The sequence below is a fragment of the Bos grunniens genome, chromosome 10 (genome assembly GCF_055505025.1).
Source record: "Bos grunniens cultivar Pamir isolate PY7600 chromosome 10, Bosgru_T2T1.0, whole genome shotgun sequence".
In the NCBI taxonomy this organism is placed as follows: Eukaryota; Metazoa; Chordata; class Mammalia; order Artiodactyla; family Bovidae; genus Bos; species Bos grunniens.
Genome location: NC_141174.1, coordinates 36,816,022 through 36,839,314, shown reverse-complemented (window position 1 = coordinate 36,839,314; position 23,293 = coordinate 36,816,022). Strand labels below are relative to the sequence as shown.

At 39.4% G+C, this 23,293-nt stretch overlaps 1 protein-coding gene and 1 pseudogene across 1 annotated transcript in view; one reads left to right on the top strand and one right to left on the bottom strand.

Annotated features, from left to right (window-relative positions):
- BMP4 (bone morphogenetic protein 4) overlaps positions 1-23,293 on the bottom strand; it is a 225,950-nt gene that overhangs the window by 71,732 nt on the left and 130,925 nt on the right. The gene's annotated exons all lie outside the window — the stretch shown is intronic.
- Positions 9,160-9,324, top strand: LOC147364333 (transition zone microprotein 1 pseudogene; annotated as a pseudogene).

The following is a 23,293-nucleotide window of genomic DNA, read 5'->3' as shown; positions in this document are numbered from 1 at the left end:
GTTTCTTATCAAGCTGAAGAAGTTCCCCTCTATTTCACTTTGCTGAGCTTTTTGTTTTAAAATCATGAATGGTGTTGGATTCTGTCAACTTCTTCTGTTGACAGAATATGCTTCTTCTGTATATATTGATATGATCATATAATTTTTTTTAGTCTGTTGATGGATTGAAGTAATTTATTTTTGATTGTTGAACAAGCCATGCATACTACAGTACGTCCTCCTTGATCTTGGTGTATAATTTGTTTTATACATTTTTGTTCTCAATATGCTAATAGTTTGAGGATTTCTGTATCGCTTTTCATGAGAGACACTGGTGTGTAGTTTTCTTTTCTTGTAATGCCTCTGTCTGGTTTGGGTATTAACATAATGCTAGACTCATAGAATGGGTTAGAAAGTATATTACTTCTTCTATCTTCTGGAAGAAACTGTAGAGAATCATTGGGTTTTCCTGGTGGCTCAGATGGTAAAAAATCTGCCTGCAATGCAGGAGATGCTGGTTCGATTCCTGGCTTGGAAAGATTCCTTGGAGAATGGAACGGCTACGCGCTCCAGTATTCCTGCTTGGAAAATCCCATGAACAGAGGAGCCTGGCAGGCAACAGTCTATTAAATTAAGGTCAGCCTCATAGAATGAGTTAGAAAGTATTACTTCTACCTTTTGAAAGGAATTGTAGACAATCATTATAATTTCTCCCTTAAGTATTTGGTAGAATTCACAGGTGTACTTGTTGGGGTCTGATGCTTTCTCTTTTGAAAGTTATTAGTTGTTTATCCCATTTCTTTAAATAGATATAGGCCTATTCGGATTGTCTATTTCTTCCTAGATGAGTTTGGAAGGCTGTGTCTTTCAAGGAATTGATCCAGTTTATCTTGGTTTTTAAGTTTATAGGCATAGAGCTATTCATAATATCCCTTTCTTAGCCTTTTTAATTTCCATGGAATCTATAGTGATGTCCCCTCTTTCATCTCTGATATTAGTAATTTGTGTTTTCTTCCTTTTTTTGTTATCTTGGCTAGAGGCTTATTGATTACTCTGACTTTTTCAAAGAACCAGCTTTTGGTTTTATTGATTTTCTCTATTGATTTGTTCTTAATTTCATTGATTTCTGATCTAATTTTTGCTATTTCTTTTCTTCTACTTATATTTGATTTAGTTTGCTTTTCTTTTTCTAGTTGTCTGAGGTAGAAGCTTAGATTGTTACTTATATTAGATCTTCCTTCTTTCTAATATATGCATTAGCTGCTACAAATTTCCTTGTAAGCACTTTTTTCACTGCAACCCACAAATTTTGATGAGCTGCATTTTCATTTAAATTTATTTAGATTTAAAAATTTACCTTGATATTTATTCTCTGATTTATGTGTTATTTAGAAGTGTGTTGAGTATTTTTTCATTTTCCAGCTATCTTTCTATTAATAATTTCTAGTTTCATTCCATATGATCTGAAAGCAGACATTGTATGATTTCTATTCTTTATACTTTTTAAGATGTACTTTTCGGCCCCAAATGAAGTATATCTTGGTGAAAGTACCATATGAGCTTGAGAAGAATGGATAATCTGCTACTGTTGGATTATGTAATCTGTAGATGTTAATTATATCCAGTTGACTGATGGCACCGTTGAGTTCAACTGTGTGTGCTATGCTTAGTCGCTCAGTCATGTCTGACTCTTTGTTACCCCATGAACTGTATCCTGCCAGGCTCCTATCTCCATGGGGATTCTCCAGGCAAGAATACTGGAATGGATTGCCATGCCCTCCTCCAGGAGATCTTCCCAACCCAGGGACTGAACCCAGATCTCCTGCATTGCAGGCAGATTCTTTACCATCTGAGCCACCAGGGAAGCCCAAGAATACTGGAGTAGGTAGCCTATCCCTTCTCCAGGGAATCTCCCTGACCCAGGAATTAAACTGGGGTCTCCTACATTGCAGGTGGATTCTTTACCAGCTGAACTACCTTACTGATTGTCTACCTGCTGAGTCTATCCATTTCTGACAGAAGAGTGTTAAAAGTATCCAACTATAATACTGGCTTCCTCTCTTCTCCTTGCATTCCTATCAGTTTTTGCTTCATGTACTTTGATTGTTATGTCATTTTGGAGTTGTTGTTCAGTCCCTAAGTCGTGTCTCTTTATGACCCCAGGGATTGCAGCATGCCAGGATTCCTTGTCCTTCACTATCTCCTGGAGTTTGGCAGACTCATGTCCACTGAGTTGGTGATTCCATCCAACCATCTCATTCTCTGTCACCCCCTTCTCCTCCTATCCACCAGAGCAAGATCCAGTTTTCCTCATGGCTGCTCCCTCCCATTAGGAAGCTTGCACAAGTTTCTTACCCTCATCCATCAGAAGACAGAGAGAAGAAGCAAGAACTACAATCCCATGGCCTCCAGAATGAAAACCACAGTCACAGAAAATTAACCATGAAAAATAGGAGTTCAGTATCATTATTCTGTCACCAGGTGGCTAACTAGTGATATGTGACCATATTTCAGTAATGGTTAAGTGTTCATATCTGCTATTGGCACATGGGTTCTCTGCCCATGTGCAGAGAGGCAGGGGGTCAGATCCCATATAGAACTTCCATGCCTACAGCCACACTTTCTATGAGCTCACTAAGAAATCACTGGAGTGACCAAGGAAAGTGGCTGCTGACTGACATCCATAGAATGGATCATTTGGGCCATCTTTTGCCCTTATGATTACTGAGAAAGTCCTAGTCTGTGAGCGCCTTTGGTGAGTATTCATGAACACAAATATTGTGGGTCAAAGGCAGGATAATGGGAGTGGCTCTTCAGGTGCAGGTGATAAGAGGGTGCATTGTTTGTAGAGAATTTTAAAATAATAATAAAGCCAACTATAAATTAGCCTTCTTTTTATTAGTATCATGTGATGGGCATTCTAAACAATATCAGTGATGCAATACTCTTCTTCAAAAAATCTTTTGTTGATTTACATTCTAAAAATTGCTTTGCCTGCGGTGGACTGTTCCTAAAACCCACCCTTAGTATGTCAAAAGTTTCCATCCACTTACCTTGTCTCTAGACATCTTATTGTCAATCCTCCGGTATTATTCTTTTCCAATCTGTCCATCCAGACTACCATTAGTTACTGACTATGTCCTGGTAGGCTGCAGTCCATGGGGTCGCTAAGAGTCGGACATGACTGAGCGACTTCACCTTCACTTTTCACTTTCATGCATTGGAGAAGGAAATGGCAACTCACTCCAGTGTTCTTGCCTGGAGAATCCCAGGGACGGGGGAGCCTGGTGGGCTGCTGTCTATGGGGTCGCACAGAGTCGGACATGACTGAAGTGACTTAGCATAGCATAGCATAGCATGAATCAATCTAGATTCGTAACACAGGACATCTCTCTTTCCAGGAAATGTGAACAAAAATGTACCACTTATAATTCTGCCCACAGTGAGAATTTCTCTTCATCGTTGTCTTAAAGACACAACTGAGGTTAAAGAGTACAGCAGTCTGCATATAGTGCATGCTGCTGCTGCTGCTGCTGCTAAGTCACTTCAGTAATGTCCGATTCTGTGCGACCCCATAGACGGCAGCCCACCAGGCTCCCCCGTCCCTGGGATTCTCCAGACAAGAACACTGGAGTGGGTTGCCATTTCCTTCTCCAATGCAGGAAAGTGAAAAGTGAAAGTGAACTCGCTCAGTCGTGCCCGACTCTTAGCGACCCCATGGACTGCAGCCCTCCAGGCTCCTCCATCCATGGGATTTTCCAGGCAAGAGTACTGGAGTGGGGGGCCATTGCCTTCTCTGGCATATAGTGCATAATCATCCATAAATCAGGTTACATGTTTTCCTTCCTTATTTAACTGGTCAAGGGTGCTTCTCTCACAATATAGGTAGAATCTGGTAGGTTGGAGGATATGTGACTATGTTTCAAGGTTGGGAACACTGAGAGTGTGCACCACTTACTCACATAGCTAACTGGTCCCAGCAGGCCTGCTTGAACTCAGTCTAATATGTTCCACTTACCTTTAATGAAGAAGTATTAATGGACACACTCAACTTTATGGCTTGCTAGATAACATAACACCAAATTCAAGTATTTTTCAAGTTTGTGATTTGAATTTATCCCCAGGATATGTATTGCTTTTGATTTGCTATTCTACATTCTTGAAATTATTTGCAAAATTTGTTCATATTGTTACTATTCTTTTAATGCCTCTACAATCTATAGCAATGACCTTTCCTTTACTCCTGATGACCATGATTTGTATTTTCTCTTTATTCTCATTGTCTTACTGTATTTTTTAATCAATTGTATTAATCATTTCAAAAAACCAATTCTTTTACTTTTTTCTGTTGTCTGTCCATTTTCTATATCATTGATTTTCATTCTTATGTTAGTTTAATTTTTCTAAATTTTGTTTCAATCTCCCCTTCTTTTTTTGTCATCTTAAGGTGAAAGTGTGGATGACAGATTTCAAGGCTTCCTCCTTTTCTAATATAAAATTTAAAAGCATAAACTTCCCTCTATGCACTGCTTTAGCAGTATCCTTTTAAGAAATACCTTCATTATTCAGCTTAAAATATTTTCTAATTTACATTAATTTTTTCTTTAATCCATAAATTATTTAGAAGGGCATTGTTTAATTTCCAAGTATTTGAGGACTTTTTAGGCAGCTTTATATTATTGATTTTAACTGTTTTTAGAAAAAATATTCTGAATCATTTTGAAGCCTCTGTACCATATGAGGCTTGTTTAATCCAAAGGGCACAGACCAAATCTAGTCTTTGTACACTAGGATGTGGTATAGAGTAGGCGCTCCATAAACATTTGAATTAAATAAATGAGTGAAGAGTTGCTACAGCCACATAGATAAAGTGAGACACAAATTATAGAAGTCAAAAGAGAGTAGTGAAATCGTGATGGTGACAGCATCATGTAACTTTCCTACAGTTGAGAGTGCAAAGTCCTTGTTCTGTAACAACTGGATCTTGAGAAAGTACAGAAAGGATTTAAGAAGTCATGTAGTCAAAGGATGAAAACTAAAGATAAAGCCTAAGAAACAGCAAATGTTGGAGATAGAAATAAACCAAAAAAAGGGGGCCAGAATCCAAAGTGAAACTTTGCCTCTCTAGGTAGCCAAGATTTGACTAGTTTATTAACTGTCATTTGTGAACTACTGGTGATTTAATTAGGCCTTATCTGCATTATATATGTTGTAGTAATTGACATATGAGCAAAGATAACTTTGTGTGTGCTTAGTCGTTCAGTCATGTCTGACTCTTTGTGACCTCATGGGCAGTAGCACACCAGGCTCCTTTGTCCATGGGGTTCTCCAGGCATAAATACTGGAGTGGGCAGCCATTCCCTTCTCCAGGAAATCTTCCCAACCCTGGGATCAAACTCAGTTCTCTTGGATTGCAGGCAGATTCTTTACCATCTGAGCCACCAGGAAAGCCCAAAGATAATTTTTAGTAAGCCTATAAGTAGGTTCTTTTATCTCTAAACTAATGCCTATTATTTTCAATGTCCTGCATCAAGTATCCCATATTATACAGACATCAGCAAGGTGCCCTGGCAGATGCTAAAGATAATTTAGTCTACCAGGCTCCTATCCAAGCAGAATAATTATGCCTCAACTGGGGCATCCCCTGATTTAATGACTTAGGGTGGTCAGTCTTACAAATATTAAAGAAATAGTCTCTCATATGGGAATGCCAGCTGGCCTTGCTGCTGCATAGAATTTCTTTACCCAGAAGGCTTTAAACAAGAAAGGAAAAAAGCATTCATTATTAATGCCTTTCCCCAAAAAATTGCTTTCTAAAAGCACAAATTTCCATAGGACACTATTTAAAGTGGTTATATAACTTTTTCCCTATATGGTTACAACATAATTCAGCAAGTCCCATATTGATAGTTGTTCAAGTTAATGTCAACATTTTGCTATTGTAATAAATATTACAGTGAACACCTCTCTATATCCATTATTACACTGTTACACTCTTTGTCTTTCTTTTTAAATAAATTTAAGTGAAATTTTATTTCTGTAGCCCCAATATCTAGTAGAAACCAGAGCAGAATAAATATTATGAACTGACACTGTTAAAAGAAAAAACTTTTTAGTTTCATAGACTTTCTAAGTTCTTATTTAAATTTCCTTAAGAATAAATATGGGCTTTCCTGGTGGCTCAGATGGTAAAGAATCTGCCTGCAGTGTGGGAGACCCAGGTTCCATCCCTGGGTTGGGAAGATCCCCTGGAGAAGGGAATACCCACTCCAGTATTCTTGCCTGGAGAATTCCTTAGACAGAGGAAGCCTGGGGGGTTTCAAAGAGTTGAATACAATTGAGAGACCTTGACAAGAATAAAAATGCAACTAACTTCTTAAAAGAAAAAAAAAAAAAAAACAGGTCTAGACCTAGGGCTGCAGCAGCTAGAAGCTTCTGGGGTAACTACTTACTTGTGTCTGAGACTCCCCTCCCCGTGGTTTGGGAGACAATAACCTGAGACACATAAGGCTTGCAAGTACCTACAAGTCTAACTGTCTTTTTCACCTGAAAGAATGGATAATACAGAATTAGGTAATGAACACCTATTTCCTCTATTTGGCTTTCCTTGGATTAAGATACTTACTGTATTTTCTAATTGTTCTTCTCCCATTCAAGAGATGCCCCCCCTTGTAAGGCAGAGCAGGAAAGAGTCCTTTTTTATCTTTACTACTGAGGCTTGGTGACCCCGTGTGCTTGCTGCAACTGGAGATTACTTTTGGTATGAGCTCTTCATGTTGGTTAACTTCACCAATCAGATCACAAAGATTCTGAGGAGGTATTCAGATTGTTCTGGAATTCTTCATGTGTCACTATGGGGGACTATCAGACCAAATGTTTTATTACACATACACAACATTTTAAGGTTTGTTGTTCAGTTGCTCAGTGGTGTCCAACTTTGTGTGACCCCAGGGACTGCAGAAAGCCAGGCTTCCCTGACTTTCACCATCTCCTGTAGCTTGTTCTAACTGATGTCCATTGAGTCAGTGATACCATCCAACCATCTTATCCTCTGTCGACCCCTTCTCCTCCTGCCCTTAATCTTTCTCAGCATAAGGGTCTTTTCCAATGAGTTAGCTCTTCACATCAGGTGGCTAAAGTACTGGAGGTTCAATTTCAGCATCAGTCCTTCCAATGAATAGTCAGGGTTGATTTCCTTTAGGATTGACTGGTTTGATCACCTTGCATTCCAAGGGATTCTCAAGAGTCTTCTCCAACACCACAATTCAAAAGCATCATTTCTTCAGTGCTCAGCCTTCTTTATGGTCCAACTCTTACATCCATACATGGCTACTGGAAAAACCATAGTTTTGACTATACAAACCTTTGTCAGCAAAGTAATGTCTCTGCTTTTTAAGGTTAAGTGCATATTAAACAAAACATTTTATGAGAATATGCATGTGTGTGGGCCTGCATGCTAAGTTGTTTTACTTAGTGCTAACTTGTGTCTGACTTTTTGTGACCCTATGAGCTGTAGCCCACCAGATTCATCTGGCCATGGGGTTCTCCAGGCAAAAATACTGGAACTGGTTGCCATGCCCTCCTCCAGGGGATCTTCCCAACCCAGGGATCAAACTCCCGTCTTTTATGTCTCCTGCATTGGCAGGCAGGTTCTTTACCGCTAGTGCCAACTGGGGACTCTGTTGATTGTATTCCCCTAATATCAGAGTATAAAATATTAAATATAGAGGGGATATGCTGTTAGAATGATTACTGTGGCTTTTTGTAGTGTGGTTGTTAAGGGAAGTGGAAAGATAAGAAAATATATTTTAACTTAACTAAGCATTCAAATGAACAGTATTTTCATCTAATTTACATATTCAAACTAATATTAATGTATAAAATATTTTGATATACTTTATTATCTGCTATCAAATTTCAATTTTACCTAAAAATTCAGAGTTTTCAAGAAAAAGTTAATTTCAGATGACATTATGGAAGGATTCATAACACCTCCTTACCCAAGGTTACATACAGTCAATTAATATCCCTAGGTCTTGGATTCCTCATCAATAAATATTGAACCAGGCAGTTTCTAAATAACCTTCTCACCCCAAATTCCATGATTCTACATATTTGGAATGAAATAATTCATTGCTCTACAGGTCATATATCTCTCTGAGGAATGCAAGGAGTTAACAACAACAACAACAAAAACTCAAGGTATAAATATGAATTGTTTTGTGAATTGCCAATAATCCATTTACTTGCAAATATTCCACAAATTAGTTTTTTGGTGTAGTTATTTCTGTAAGAGCTTCAGTGTAAGAGGAATCTCTATCTGTATGTATTTAGCGTGGAGAGTTGGGAGGAAGCTTTCATAAATTTTCTTCAACGCTGAAAAAAGTAAGGATAACAAGTTTGAAAGGTTGGAGAAACTTGGACTTTGAATCACAGATAGAGAAACTGCAATTTAGTCAACTATGAGGTTATGTCTAGTGTTGTCTGCTTATTTTCTTTTGCTGCTTTAATGTAATGCAGTTGTATTTAGTGCTGAATTAATGAAACTGCTCATTCATTGATTGCCTTCCTCTCCATGATACAAATGAACTGTGAGCATTACATCTAGTTTTGACCCAGCCTGACAATTTTAGACTCAGAAAAAAGGTAACACGATTCAGTGAAAGAACAACAGATGAAACCAGGGAGTTCTGGATGACAGGTTTGTTTCTGTGACTTTGAACAAGTGGATTAACCTTTTGGGTTTCAGCTTTTTCTCTCATAAAATGAAAATACTGAATTGCTTAGGTCTCTTCCTCTTTAAATATTCTATAGTTCTATGGTTCTATGAATGATCTGGCCTCCTCACTGCCTATTAAGAATGAGTTCTCCTCACTGCCTATTAAGATTTGAATCCACCCCTGATTCTAACAGGATTGATTTACAATAGAAATTTCTTGCTTTCACCTTAATAATGACAATAATAACAAAAGCATCATTCCTTATCTTTTCTTTTCTGGTTTTTGAATGTTCCATTCTCTAAGCACGAGCGAAATCCCAAATTGTGAAGTCTCATAAATAGAAAGGATGGAAAATTAGAAGAAGAAAAGCTCAAAAGAGATTTTTTTTTAAACCACTTCAGAGATTACTCTAGAGCCTACATCTTATACCCATGCTTTGAATTTTTGTCGTCTTCTTACCATGAAGCCAGTGAGTTGCCACACGCTGGACCAGATTTATTCAGCTTTGTATTCTGTCGTATTGCTGTCCTGGGGATACATCATCTATGCATCAATTGTAGCTGTATGATGACAGCTAAGGAAGGAATACCCAAGCAAAATCTTCAGGATGAGTGAAGATTTCTAATTCTTCTGGATTTGATTCCATGCACAATTGTTTAACTCATGCTTATCTGACATGTGTGTCAATTTAAAGTAAAATCCTTAATATAATGTTTCTGAATTAAAAAAAGATTTTCACACCCATGGATAAGGAAGGGGAATAAGCATATTAATAAAGAGTCTTTACTGCAGGTGGCATTAATCTAACTCAAAAAAATGTAAGCAAATAAAGGGAATTTGTTAACTCTCATAAATAGGTTAGGAGATTCATCTGGCCTCAGGTACACCTGTAAGGACACTCTAATTCTTCAACAGTTCCTCTCCACCAACAGAATGACAGTTGGAAGCTGAAGACTCCAATTCTATATAAGCTTAATAACCCAAAAGAGAGGAAATACATTTTGTATTGTTTTCCCAAATAACTCTAGGAAAAAGTCCCAAGAAAGAATGATTTACTGATCTGAGTTGATCATGTACAGTTCCTGTACCAATTAAGGTAGTTTATGGGATGGGTTATCTGATTTACTGGGATAACCTAGGTGATACTGCCTCTTCTTGGAAGCCTATAGTTGGGCCTATGACACTCATATGGAATGGGTTGCTCTTAGGAAAGAAGGGTTTTGTATTCTGAAAAAGTGGGGCCTCCTTTATTAGGATTCTGAAATGGTTTTTAGAAAGAGAAAGATGATTGTGAGCTGTGCAGATGTCCTAAAAGATGCCTATGGCTCAAATCTTTCCCACAGAGCATGAGAAAATTACATGCAGAGAAAAAGATGCACATAAAAAGCTAATTTAAGTTTTATAACTTGATTCAATAATGCCACAAAGGGAGTAAGTACAGATCTTGGAGCCCAAAATACCTGTGTTCTAATTCTAACTCCAACAAGTTTACTAGCTGTGTGGCTTGGACAAATTCTTTCACCATTCTGCTCAACTTCCTTTTCTTTCTGTGAAATTGTGATAATAATACATATTGCATAGCACAGTGTACACAGAGTGATGAAGTACTACTACTTCTGAGGCACTTAAACATTAATGAGTATTTACGAGTGCTTCCTCTATAATAGGCAAATGTCCAAAAGGATGCACAAGCAACAAAAAGGGAAAGGTGAAGAAGCAAAGAATCTACTTGGCCTGGTGGACATTACAGTGATATAATAGCACTATACAATGACAAAAGCCAATAGGTACCAGTTGTTGTATATAATGTGATGGGAAATTTTCTTAATGCTTCACATATATATTTATATACATTAGCTGAGTACTACTACTGTCCGCTTTAGAGGCACAGAGAGTTTATGTAACATGTCCGAGGTCACACAGCTAGTAAGTTGTAGAATCAGGACTTGAGCCTAGACAGACTGGCTCCAGAGCTTACATCTTAAACACTACTCTGTACTGCCCTTAGGCCAACTGTGTCAGAGCATATCCTGCCACATGTGTTCCTAAAGCAGAGAGGTGTCTGTGGACATACCACCACAGTGAGAATACATTATGGTTTCAAACCTTCACACTTGCTAGAATCCCCCTGGTTTACTCCACATGCCCCCTTTCTTGAGCTTACCTCACCAGAATTAATGGATTGTTATTCTTCTTGATGGGTTGTAAACTGTGAGATAGTTTGCCTACCACGCTTAGTTTAAGATTTGGAAGGTTTACTTGCAAAAGCTCTTAGAAGCACCCATGGATAAACAAGAGTGAAAAATTAAACCAAGGATAGACATTTTTGTTTGCACTTTTTTCAAAACTATCCAAACAACTGGATTCAAAACATTTCCTTGGCACCACAGGCAAATGCTTCTTCCTCAGGCATGAAATGGGCCATTGAAGATGCAGGCACATTGCTGTAGTAACTGAGGAAATTTGTAAACAATCTATAACTTCATATTTCTGCCACCTTTACAAGAGTCCTAAAGACCAAAACACTGATAAATGGTAGTGAAGCCTGATGACTTCTAAGAGAATTAAACAGGATACATGTGGCAGAAGCCATTGGTTGGTTAGCCCATCTCCTGTTCTCAAATCTACCTTACTTGGCATGTTGCATTACAGAGACTAGAAAAGCCATATATTTGCTTTCCTGCTCTCCTGAAGCTAGGGTTGGCCACTGAGGCAGTTTCAGGCCCAGTGAGGTGTAAGTAAGCGTCTCCAGGCGTTCTGGCAAATCCTTGCTTTCCTGATATAAAGGAGAAATGACACTGTCACACATTTCCTTCTGCCACCCCCTTCCTGTTTTGGATATAGACTCATGTCTAGAGCTATGGCAACCATCTTGCAAAGCACAAGAGAATGGCCAACAAAACTGGAGAAACGCTGGCTTTGTATTTTTCACACTGTTAACAGTCACCAACCGCTGTTTACCTCCAGAATGCTTGTTACATGAGTAAAATAGTTTGTCACTTTGGTTAGGTTTTCTCTTGATGCTGAAAGCATTCCTATTGATATAATGGGACTGCAGATATATTAGCCCATCTATTTGTCACCTTTTAATTCTACACCAATTTGTCTATCTCTCAAAAATCCCCCAGAAGTTGGGTTAAAGAAGCATTACTTAATCAAGTCACTGACATGACTTATAGGCACAGAATAATCAAAACAAATCCTCTTTCTGGTTTATCCCCTAATCATACTATTTTAATGTAACTCCAATATTACATCATAATAGTATAAGGAAGGGTGCATTAATAGCATAATAGTATAATTAATAGTGTAAGGTCTAGCACATTAACCAAACTTAGTTCAATAAAAACCATCTTTTACTTTAAGCTCAAGTTCAACTTTATAGAGTTCATAGTTGAGAGAAATGATTGTAGTTATTTGTTCTACATCACCCTTCTGCAGCTCTCAGATAAGGCCTCCCAAACATGCCCTGAAGGTCATCCATCTGGCCCTCCCGGTAATGTGCACCAGGAAATCTAACTCACTCTCTTTGGACGCTCTCTTCTCTTCCCTGATACCTAGAGATGAGCAGAGCGACTCATAGAGGAAAATGACCCTCATTAGTTAATACCACTGAGTAGTACATAATAAGCACTCAACTTTATATGAATTAAGTGAATAAATTAAAAACTATTATCTACTAGGCTGTAGGGACTTTCAGAGAGGCTTTCTGGGGAATATGGTCTGTCTTAGTTTGGGCAGATATAACAAAATACCATAAACTGGGGAGCTTATAAACAATAGAAATTGACTTTTTCCAATTCTGGAAATGAGGATGATGGCACTGGCAGATCTGGTGTCTGGTGCAAGTCCGCTTCCTCACTGATGGCTGTCTTCTCACTGCAACTTCACATGGCAGACAGGACAAGTGATCTTTCTGGGGCCTCTTTTTAAGGGCACTAATCCTGTTCATGCAGGCTCTGCCTATGACCTGATCACCTCCCAAAGGTACCTGCTGATACCATGACATCGAGGGTTAAGATTTCAATATATGAATTTTTCTGTGCATGCTCAGTTGTATCTGACTCTGTGACCTCATGGACTGTAGCCTACCAGGCTTCTCTGTCCATGGAATTCTCCAGGCAAGAATACTGAAGTGGGTTGCCATTTCCTACTCTAAGAGATCTTCCCGACCCAGGGATTGAACCTGGGTCTCCTGCATTGCAGGCAGATACTTTACCACTGAGCCAGCGGGGGAGCCCATAATATGAATTTTGAGGGGACACAAACATGCACTCCAAGTACGATCTAAACAGTCTTAAACACCGCTGTTAAGATTTAGCCAAGTGAGAGGCGAGCAAGCCAGAAAAAATCGACAGTACGAAACGAAGTGTTTTATATGAATACAAGAGTGGTGTATGGGAGAGAATTGGAAATAATTTCATACTGTGAAAGTGAAGTGTGAAGCAGAGAAGTTGGCAGGGATCTAATCAGGATGGCTCTTGGCAAATGGAAAATTTGAAAAATTTTAAGAAGGAAATTGGCATTGCTCTGCATTTCAGAAAAATCACTTTAGGGACAGTTAGGGGAGTGAATTCAAGACAAGAAACTGGATTCAAGAAAAAGAGAATCATCATGGGTTCCTGGAGAAACAAGAGGCCATGAGGTTTAAACTAGTTCATCCATTCTGAAATGTATTAAGTATAAATTTCAACATTTTAAAGTACTCTACCATGCTGAATTCAACTCAACTATGTGCTGAGTTATATACTGCTGCTGCTAAGTTGCTTCAGTCGTGTCTGACTCTGGGCGACCCCATAGATGGCAGTCCACCAGGCTCCCCTGTCCCTGGGATTCTCCAGGCAAGAACACTGGAGTGGGTTGCCATTGCCTTCTCCAATGCATGAAAGTGAAAAGTGAAAGTGAAGTCGCTCAGTCGTGTCCGACTCTTAGCGACCCCATGGACTGCAGCCTACCAGGCTCCTCCATCCATGGGATTTTCCAGGCAAGAGTACTGGAGTGGGGTGCCATTGCCTTCTCCTGAGTTATATACTAGCCAGGAAGTATCCCCATTCTCTCCTTGAAAGGGAGGTGGCAACACAGGACCAGGGAGCAGACTGACTACAAGATGGGAAAGAATCTACCCATGTACGTAGGCCACTTGGCAGATGCCCTGACGGGAGGCCACCTGGCACTTTCCCAACTGCTCATCCCATTCTGAAGCCCAGAAGATAAGAACTTTAACCAAGGTCACACAGTGACCAGTCAGAAATAGTCCTAGTGGCTCCTAAATTTCAGATGACAAAACCTGCTGCATAAAATAATTCAACTAAAATCTAAAATAAAATGGTCACTTGCTCGCAAAAAGAAAACAAGCACAGTATTTCAGCTAAACATCATGAACCTGGATGAAACTATAATTCAGGAAGTTGTAAAAATATGGCTGCACAATCCTGTTGGGCTGTCACGCCTATCACGTGACTGTGAAACTTGTGCCCCGCCCTGGGGCTCTGCCTTGCTTGGTTCGTGTGAGGCTGTGTGTGAGTGAAACTAGAGTGGGAGGTCAGCTACACAAGATGGTCTATTTAACAGCTGATCTGCTGGGACCAGTGCCTAAGAAGTTAATTTCTAGCTTTGAGATGGTTTCTGGTAATTGTAGGTAATTTAAAATATAATTGCAATTTAGTTGGGGAAAAAAAAAAACTCTGTTTGCAGTGTTTATGCTCATCACTCTAATTTAAGGTCTAGAATGTTGGATGAACTACACTTCAATACACGCCCATTTTGCATCTTCCTGATTTTTACCACCAGTGATTATAAAAACAGCCTCAGCAAACCTCAGTCTGTGTTTCAAGACAGATGCTGCAAAGCTCAGATATAAAGTTTCACATTGCTGGAAGGTTAACTGCTGCGCATGTTAATGATTATCAAATAGATGAAGAAAACCACAAGGCTCCAAAATGCAAAAGCCCCTCAAAAAAATCCAGCTTGCCCATGTTTATAATAAGGCCACTTTATTTTATTTTTTTTCAAGAAGGATGACTATGGTTGAGTTCAGTGTGGTCTGCATGCAGGCTTAATGGAGGAGTAATTACACAAGTCTGCTTGTGAGGGGGCCAACGGAGCTTCCCTCTGGGTTATGTGTTACAAAGTTCTCTGCGCTGAGCCAGAGCATCCAGAGCTTTGCAAGGTTCAGAGATTTCTTACCACAGTGAGATCGAGTGTCTTGAATGTACTGGTTTATTTTAAGTGAGGAAGAAACTTTAGGATATATTGTGTGTAGATTTATAGAAAAAAAAATGGTCTCAATTATCTAAAATGTGGAAAGGACAGCTACTCAATAGCAGACACCCTGAGAATTATTAAGATTCCAAAGCACTGCCATGAACAAATCCAGCCATCATTACTTACCTAGGACACATGCAGCCAAATGATTGAGAAATTAGTTTGAGATGAGCACTTAATCTAACAACTTCGCATACAGTCTCCCCTCTACCAGCTTGTAAAACTTTCTAGAATGAAGGTCAGGGTGGAAGCAGCACTCCACTGCTATGGCAATTACACTGCATTAACACTGGCAGTACAGTCACACTCTGAGTCTGAGAACTGAGGGCCACGGGTCAATCAAAATCTACAGTGCTGGTACTCAAAGCTTGCTTTCAAAGACAGACCCACACTAAGGGTAGTCACCAAACAATTGTACAAAAGGCAGTGAAGACTGTGTGCCTAGAAAGCTTTCACACAAAGCTGAGAAGTTTAGTAACAGGGAAAACAAAATGTGTTCTTCAGTGGCAGAACCAAACTGATCTGGTTTTGCTGATAACCATTCAACAAGAAAAGAAACATTTTAAAAGAACTGATAACTTGTTACATGTCCCTGATTTTTTAAAAAATTCAAATATTACAAAAGTGAAAATTTCTCTCCAACTTCAAACCCCAGTCCTCCTCCCCCATCTCCTTCTCTCAAAGTAGGCCCTGCTATCAGTTCTTTGTGAGCTATCGTCTATTCATATCTAAGCACGTATAGGTATGCCACATACACTGAAATTAAATTGCTCAGCATTGCACCTGGTACATAACAGGGCTAGGCTCCCAAATTTCTATACTTTAGAAGGGGCTAAGTGGCTATAACCCAACTGGATGTTGGTAAACTGCCTAAAGCTACATTTGCCTAGTAATTTACATAAGCAAAAATATATGAATTTGAGTATCAAAAGAAGTACAGCAATCAATTATAAACCACTAAAAAAATGGGAATTCACAAGTCCATATCAATAATAAATGGACAGTAAATAAAATTAAATGAGGGAAAAGGGAATCCTCAGCTGTAATGAAATTCAATGGCTTACTGGTGGGTGGGGAAGTAGTATTAGACCTGGAGGACCATTCTTTTGCAACCATGAAAATGAAGATTAGATGAGACAAGATTCATCAATGGATGCTACATCTAGAGAAAATTTTGATGAGAATGTTTGCATCATAAAGTGTCTCCTCATGGATTGTTCTTACTAGATGCAAAAGTGAGGAGAGAAACACTAATTATATAATGGAGAATTTGGAATACACCTTGAGCAAGTCATTGAAATTAACATTACCAATGTGAACAGACATGGTACTCTGAGAAGGACACAATATCACCTATGTGGTACTCTGGCCTAGAACGTATCACTTCACTCTAATCACAAGGAAATGTCAGACAGACCTAAAATGAGGATTATTCTATTTTTAAAACGGGTAGGGTTCAGGAATTCCCTGGCAGTCCAGTGGTTAGGATTCAGAGTTTCTATTGCAGGATCCCACAAACTGCACAGCACAGCCAGAGGGGGGAAAAAAAAGGACAGGGGAGGAGGTGTAGTGAGGGCTATAATTCTTCAAAAACGCTAACGTAAAAGACAGAAAGACTGTGGAAATGTTACAGATTCAGTTCAGTTCAGTTGCTCAGTTGTGTCTGACTCTTTGCAACCCCATGAACCGCAGCACGCCAGGCCTCCCTGTCCATCACCAACTCCCGGAGCCTACCCAAACCCATGTCCATCGAGTCGGTGATGCCATCCAACCATCTCATCCTCTATCGTCCCCTTCTCCTCCTACTCTCAATGTTCCCCAGCATCAGGGTCTTTTCAAATGAGTCAACTCTTCGCATCGGGTGGCCAAAGTATTGGAGTTTCAGCTTCAACATCAGTCCTTCCAATGAACATCCAGGACTGATCTCCTTTAGGATGGACTGGTTGGATCTCCTTGCAGTCCAAGGGACTCTCAAGAGTCTTCTCCAACACCACAGTTCAAAAGCATCAATTCTTCAGCACTCAGCTTTCTTCACAGTCCAACTCTCACATCCATGCATGACCACTGGAAAAACCATAGCCTTGACTAGACGGACCTTTGTTGGCAAAGTAATGTCTCTGCTTTTGAATATGCTCTCTAGGTTGGTCATAACTTTCCTTCCAAGGAGTAATCATCTTTTAATTTCATGGCTACAGTCACCATCTGCAGTGATTTTGGAGCCCCCAAAAATAAAGTCTGACACTGTTTCCACTGTTTTCCCATCTATCTGCCATGAAGTGATGGGACCGGATGCCATGATCATAGTTTTCTGAATGTTGAGTTTTAAGCCAATTTTTTCACTCTCCTCTTTCACTTTTATCAAGAGGCTCTTTAGTTCTTCTTCACTTTCTGCCATAAGTGTGGTGTCATCTGCATATCTGAGGTTAATGATATTTATCCCGGCAATCTTGATTCCAGCTTGTGCTTCCTCCAGCCCAGCATTTCTCATGATGTACTCTGCATGGAAGTTAAATAAGCAGGGTGACAATATACAGCCTTGATGTACTCCTTTTCCTATTTGGAATCAGTCTGTTGTTCCATGTCCAGTTCTAACTGTTGCTTCCTGACCTGCATATAGGTTTCTCAAGAGGCAGTTCAGGTGGTCTGGTATTCCCATCTCTTTCAGAATTTTCCACAGTTTATTGTGATCCACACAGTTAAAGGCTTTGGCATAGTCAATAAAACAGAAATAGATGTTTTTCTGGAAATCTCTTGCTTTTTCCATGATCCAGCAGACATTGGCAATTTGATCTCTGGTTCCTCTGCCTTTTCTAAAACCAGCTTGAACATCTGGAAGTTCACGGTTCACGTATCGCTGAAGCGTGGCTTGGAGAATTTTAAGCATTACTTCACTAGCGTGTGAGATGAGTGCAATTGTGCGGTAGCCTGAGCATTCTTTGTTACAGATTAAGTAAAATTAAAGAGACATGAGAGCCAAATGCAATATCAGACCCTAGACTTGAAGAAGAAAAGGTATCATAGGTTATTAGATCACCTGACATGATGGGAATACAAGCAGTAGAGCAGAGAAAAAGTCAGTTGTAGGACTGCTATTTATGCTTCTATAAGACAACAACCCTACCAGATCCACCCTTACCTGGGAGCCCTGAGTCCCATGCCCTTCAGGAGCACTTAAATCTTTATCCTCTAAGCTCCTTCTTTGCCCAGGTAAGTAGAGGATGGAAAAACTCTGATGCCAGGTAGGTTGCTTCTGCAGCAGGAACAATAAGCTTCAGGATCTGGAAATTTAGACTATGTCAGTGATACAGACTCAAAAGTGAGAAACTACATCACAAATTTCTTTCTGGTCCCCTCTGACCAGCTTGTGCTAATTTCACTGAAACCTTCCTCTTACCCTCCTTTTTCCTAAGTCCATTTAAAAGCCAAACAAACTCTGAAAGTGAAAGTCACTCAGTTGTGTCTAACTCTTTGCGACCCCATGGACTTCTCCAGGCCAGAACTGGAGTGGGTAGCCTTCAGCTTCTCCAGGGGATCTTCCCAACCCAGGGATCAAACCCAGGTCTCCCACATTGCAGGAAGATTCTTTACCAGCTGAGCCCCAAGGGAAGCCCAAGAATACTGGAGTGGGTAGTCTATCCCTTATTCAGTGGATCTTCCTGACCCAGGAATCTAACCAGGGTCTCCTGCATTGCAGGTGGATTCTTTACCAACTGAGCTATCAGGGAAGCCCTAGGGAAAAAAAGTAAGGCATGACAAATGTAGGTAGCTAATAACTGTTTGGTGAATAAATAAAAATGAATGAGTGAATGAATGAACAAATAAACAGTGAAGGTATTTCAATAATGCTCTGATAATGAAGACTAGTAGTATGGTTTATGCAGGAATAACAAAAAGAAAACGTGTTTTTCTAACTTTAGCTCATGTTAGCTGAGCTTAGGTAGTGTAGTCATTTCCTTATATCTGTTTTTAAATGTAAGTACACCTGTATTTGAACCAATATTAAGTCTAGGAATATATACCAGGGTAAAAAGGAGAAAAATATCCTTTAAAGGAGACATGGAAACACAAAGGACTCTGCTGGCCTTTCTAATGGGGATGAAAATGGAAAATTAAACTTACAAGAAAACTAGAAGAATTTTACACTCAAATGAAACATTGAGATAAATGAGATTTGGGCTTTAAGTAAAATGTCATAGACTAAAAAATGCCAGAAGTGGATTCAACGCAGCAGACACGTTCTGAAGAGAGACCATCCATTTTTGTTACCTGGATCCTCAGATTCTGTCATAATGATTCCTGTCCTTTCCAAGCCAGGTGCCTAAGTTTTCTCTTCTATTCTAAGAACTATTATATATCCTTCCAGTAAACTCTCCCTCTGCTTAAGTTATTCAAAGTTCATCTCTGCTGCTTATGAAAGAAGAACCATGACAAGACACGTTTCCCAGCTCATTGTATGAAGTACACCAATTATTATTCCCAAACATGGGCTTAGTAGGGCATCCCTGCAGAGAAGGCAATGGCACCCCACTCCCGCACTCTTGCTTGGAAAATCCCATGGATGGAGGAGCCTGTTAGGCTGCAATCCATGGGGTCGCTAGGAGTCGGACACGACTGAGCGACTTCACCTTCACTTTTCACTTTCATGCACTGGAGAAGGAAATGGCAGCCCACTCCAGTGTTCTTGCCTGGAGAATCCCAGGGACGGGGGAGCCTGGTAGGCTGCCGTCTATGGGGTCGCACAGAGTCGGACACAACTGAAGCGACTTAGCATAGCATAGCATAGGGCATCCCTGGTAGTTCAGCTGGTAAAGAATCCACCTGCAATGCAGGAGACCTGGGTTCAATCCCTGGAGGAGGGCATGGCAACCCACTCCAGTAATTCTTGCCTGGAGAATCCCCATGAAACAGAGGAGCCTGGCAGGATACAGTCCATGGGGTCTCAAAGAGTCGGACATGATTAAGTGACCAAGCACAACACAGCACAACGTGGGCTTAGTAATAAGGTTTCCAGGTGGCACAATAGTAAAGAAGCTGCCTGCCAATGCAGGAGATGCAAGAGACATAGCTTCAATCCTTGAGTCATGAAGATCCCCTGGAGTATGGAATGGCAACCTACTCCAGTATTCTTGCCTAGAAAATTCCATGGACAGAGGTGCCTGGCGGGCTACAATCCATGGGGTCACAAAGAGTCGGACAGAACTGAGCACAGCACACCACATACATACAGTAAGAAGCTTAGAGGAAGTTTGTGGATTTTTTTCTCCTTTTGTTTCCATATGTCTGGTTGAGCTCACCAAATATATGTAAGGGCAAGAACTTGAGTCAAAATGAAAACATTTAGTTCTTTGCCTACTCTATAAGAACCCTTTATTACTGTATCTAAAAGTACTTATTGTTCAATAGTATTAAACAGGGTTACGTGTTTTTATGTTAAAAAACCCACTGATTTCTAGATTTATTTCAAAGGGTGCATTTTAAATTTACTGATTTCCAAAGCCCTACCTCAACTACCACAAATTTCCCCTGATTTTCATGTGCAATTGCTTGAAGCAGAAACAGGGTACCACTTTTGCTGCTAATGTTTCAACTTTCCAAGTTCAACTAGTCATGTAAAGAACTAATTTAAACAAGTTGTAGTATCCTTTTTCAAAAATACAGTTTAAACACCACATTACCTTTATCAGTCTAGGTACTTAATTGAAAGTCCTGGAAGAAATGGTTATTGCTGTCCTGTTTCAACAAGCTGTCCTTTAAGTAATTAAAAAATCTCCATTGATAATTCTTATTGTTTTGACCTTGATTTTTGTGCCTAGAACATTTCTACGCATCTAACAGATGTTTAAGAAATAGAAGTTAAATTCATGAACAAATAAATGTTTTGTTTTCCATTGTGAAGCAATTTTGGCTTGATTCATCACTAAGAGTTGGTTAAGAGGCTCTACTGCATAGCCATTTTAAAGTTAGTGGACACAGATGTCACAGCAAATAGCTATTCTTGACGGTTCCACAAGCCTTCCATAAAAGTTTTAGAGTCCTAAAGTGGCCCCACTACATAATGAAAGCCTGAACTGCTGCCTGGGATGATTCTGTGGTAGCATTTATATTCCAGCAGTTCCCCCTCATGCTCCAACATCAAGCTAAAAGGCTTGATTTTATCTTAAGCCATATCTTTAATTGGGCCCTTCCCCTTCCTATCCTGTCTCCCTCATTACCTTATAGATTCTTACCAAAGAGCAGTTGAAGCCCTATCTCAGGCTCTGCTTTTAGTGAGGCCAACTGAAGACAACAGTATGCTATTATCTTATTAATAAAGAAGTATTATATAACAATACCTACGGACTTCTTTGCCAATGAAATTCCATATTCTACCTAAAGTGTAGATGTCTGCAAAAGACATATTATCATGGTACAGAATCAACACAGACAACTATAATTTATGGAGAGCGTTCCATGTAGATACTAGCTCCTTGAATTCTAGGTAGGCACAACCACTCACACTTACAAAATTTTAAAAAATTGAGTCAACAATGTCGAAAAATCTGTGAAAAATCATATAACTAGTACATGACAATTTATTTTGAGTATTTCCTGAAAAGGCTCACAGATTGATCATAAATGTTCTAAAATACTCTGAGAGAAAATGGTGATGTCCCTCTAACTTCCTGTTCTTTAACAGTTGTGGGATAAAGCCCAAGTGATCACTTCAGAAATGACTGATGTGTTCTAAGGCTTACTCATGAGATTTAAAGCATACTTTTCTAAAAACAAAACCAAAAAACCCCACCCTGCTCTCATCACATTAATATCTTTGTTCACACAAGCCAAATCAACCAACGTCTCCACAGCCAAAAAGAGGGAGTGATAATTGCTAAAACAGCATTTTAGTTTGGGAAGAAGTTGAAAACAGGAATAGGTAAAGAGCATGTGACCCACTCTCAACCAGAAATACCAAAAAGCCTTTGTTAGCAAACTGGATGAAGCAATTATAAGCAGTATCACAGACTGTCAATCTTAGATATCGGTCTTCCTTAAAAGCCTGCATGCTCTGTCATCAACAAGGTTATCTCAACCTTTCCTGAAACTATTTTTACTTTTAGCTTGGCTTACCTCTTAGTATAATCATCTCCTAAGTTCAAGCCCTATCAAGAAAAGCAGCACTACACTACTGCAGCACTAAAAAAGCTAAGTCACACATGCTTCAGTTCCCAAATAAGTCATAATTTATAGAGCATAGTCTAAGAGGTTAAAACAAATTATAAAAGAAATTCGCAGCTATGTGAAATAAACCAGACACAAAAGGACAAATATTGCATGATTCCACTTGTATGAGGTACCAAGAATAATCATTCATGGAGATAGAAAGTATAGTAGTAGTTACCAGGGGCTGGTGGGGGAGGGGTAGAAATGAAGAGTTATTATTTAATGGGTCAAGTTTCTGTTTGGATGATGAAAGAATTCTGGGAATGGACAGTAGTGATGGTTGCACAACAATGTGAATATTCTTAATGCCATTTAATGCCACAGTATACTTTAAAAATTAAAATGGTAAATTTTGTTATGTATATTTCCATACAAGAATTTTTATAAAAGATATTCAGTGCTTTCCTTACATCTCTTAAAAATGCTAATGAGACTCTAATCAGTAAAATTTCCACACTTACCATACATTTTTTAATCTTCTCCCCAGTTTCCTCAAAACCCATACTTACCAACATCACTCTTCCAAACCCACCACCAAATTTCTTAAAACTCTATTCTGGCCACTACCTTCTGTCTTCCACCTTTCCTCCTTTTCCTCATGAGCCTATATCATTTAAGCACTCAAGAGATAGAACCGTCACTTGAGAGCAGGAAGAGGAAAACACATGAGCAAGCGAGGTCTTCCGCAGTGTGCAGGAGAAGGGGAAAAGTTGGAAGTAGTCATCCACAGTAATTTTAATTTCATCACATTCATTTTATTTTATGGTTAATCCTTCTATAGCTTCAAGCATTTCTCGTCACCTATGATTTGGTGAACAAATCTGTATTGACTTTAACTGATATTCATGATTTCACAGTCGTCATTCAAATTATGCCTCAGCCCCTTGCATATCAGGTATTTACACCAAGATTAGAGGTTTTAGAGTCAGGGGTTCTCAATTTCTGCTGTACACTAGAATCACATGGGGAGCCAAAAGGCACCATGTCCAGGCCACAGCTCACACCAACTAAATCCGTAGGATCCAGGGCTAGAGACCCAGGCAACTGTATCTTTTTAAACTCCCAGTATGCAGCTACGTGTGACAACCAATGTGTCAGAGAAATGCTTCTCCGTCTTTAATGGACATACC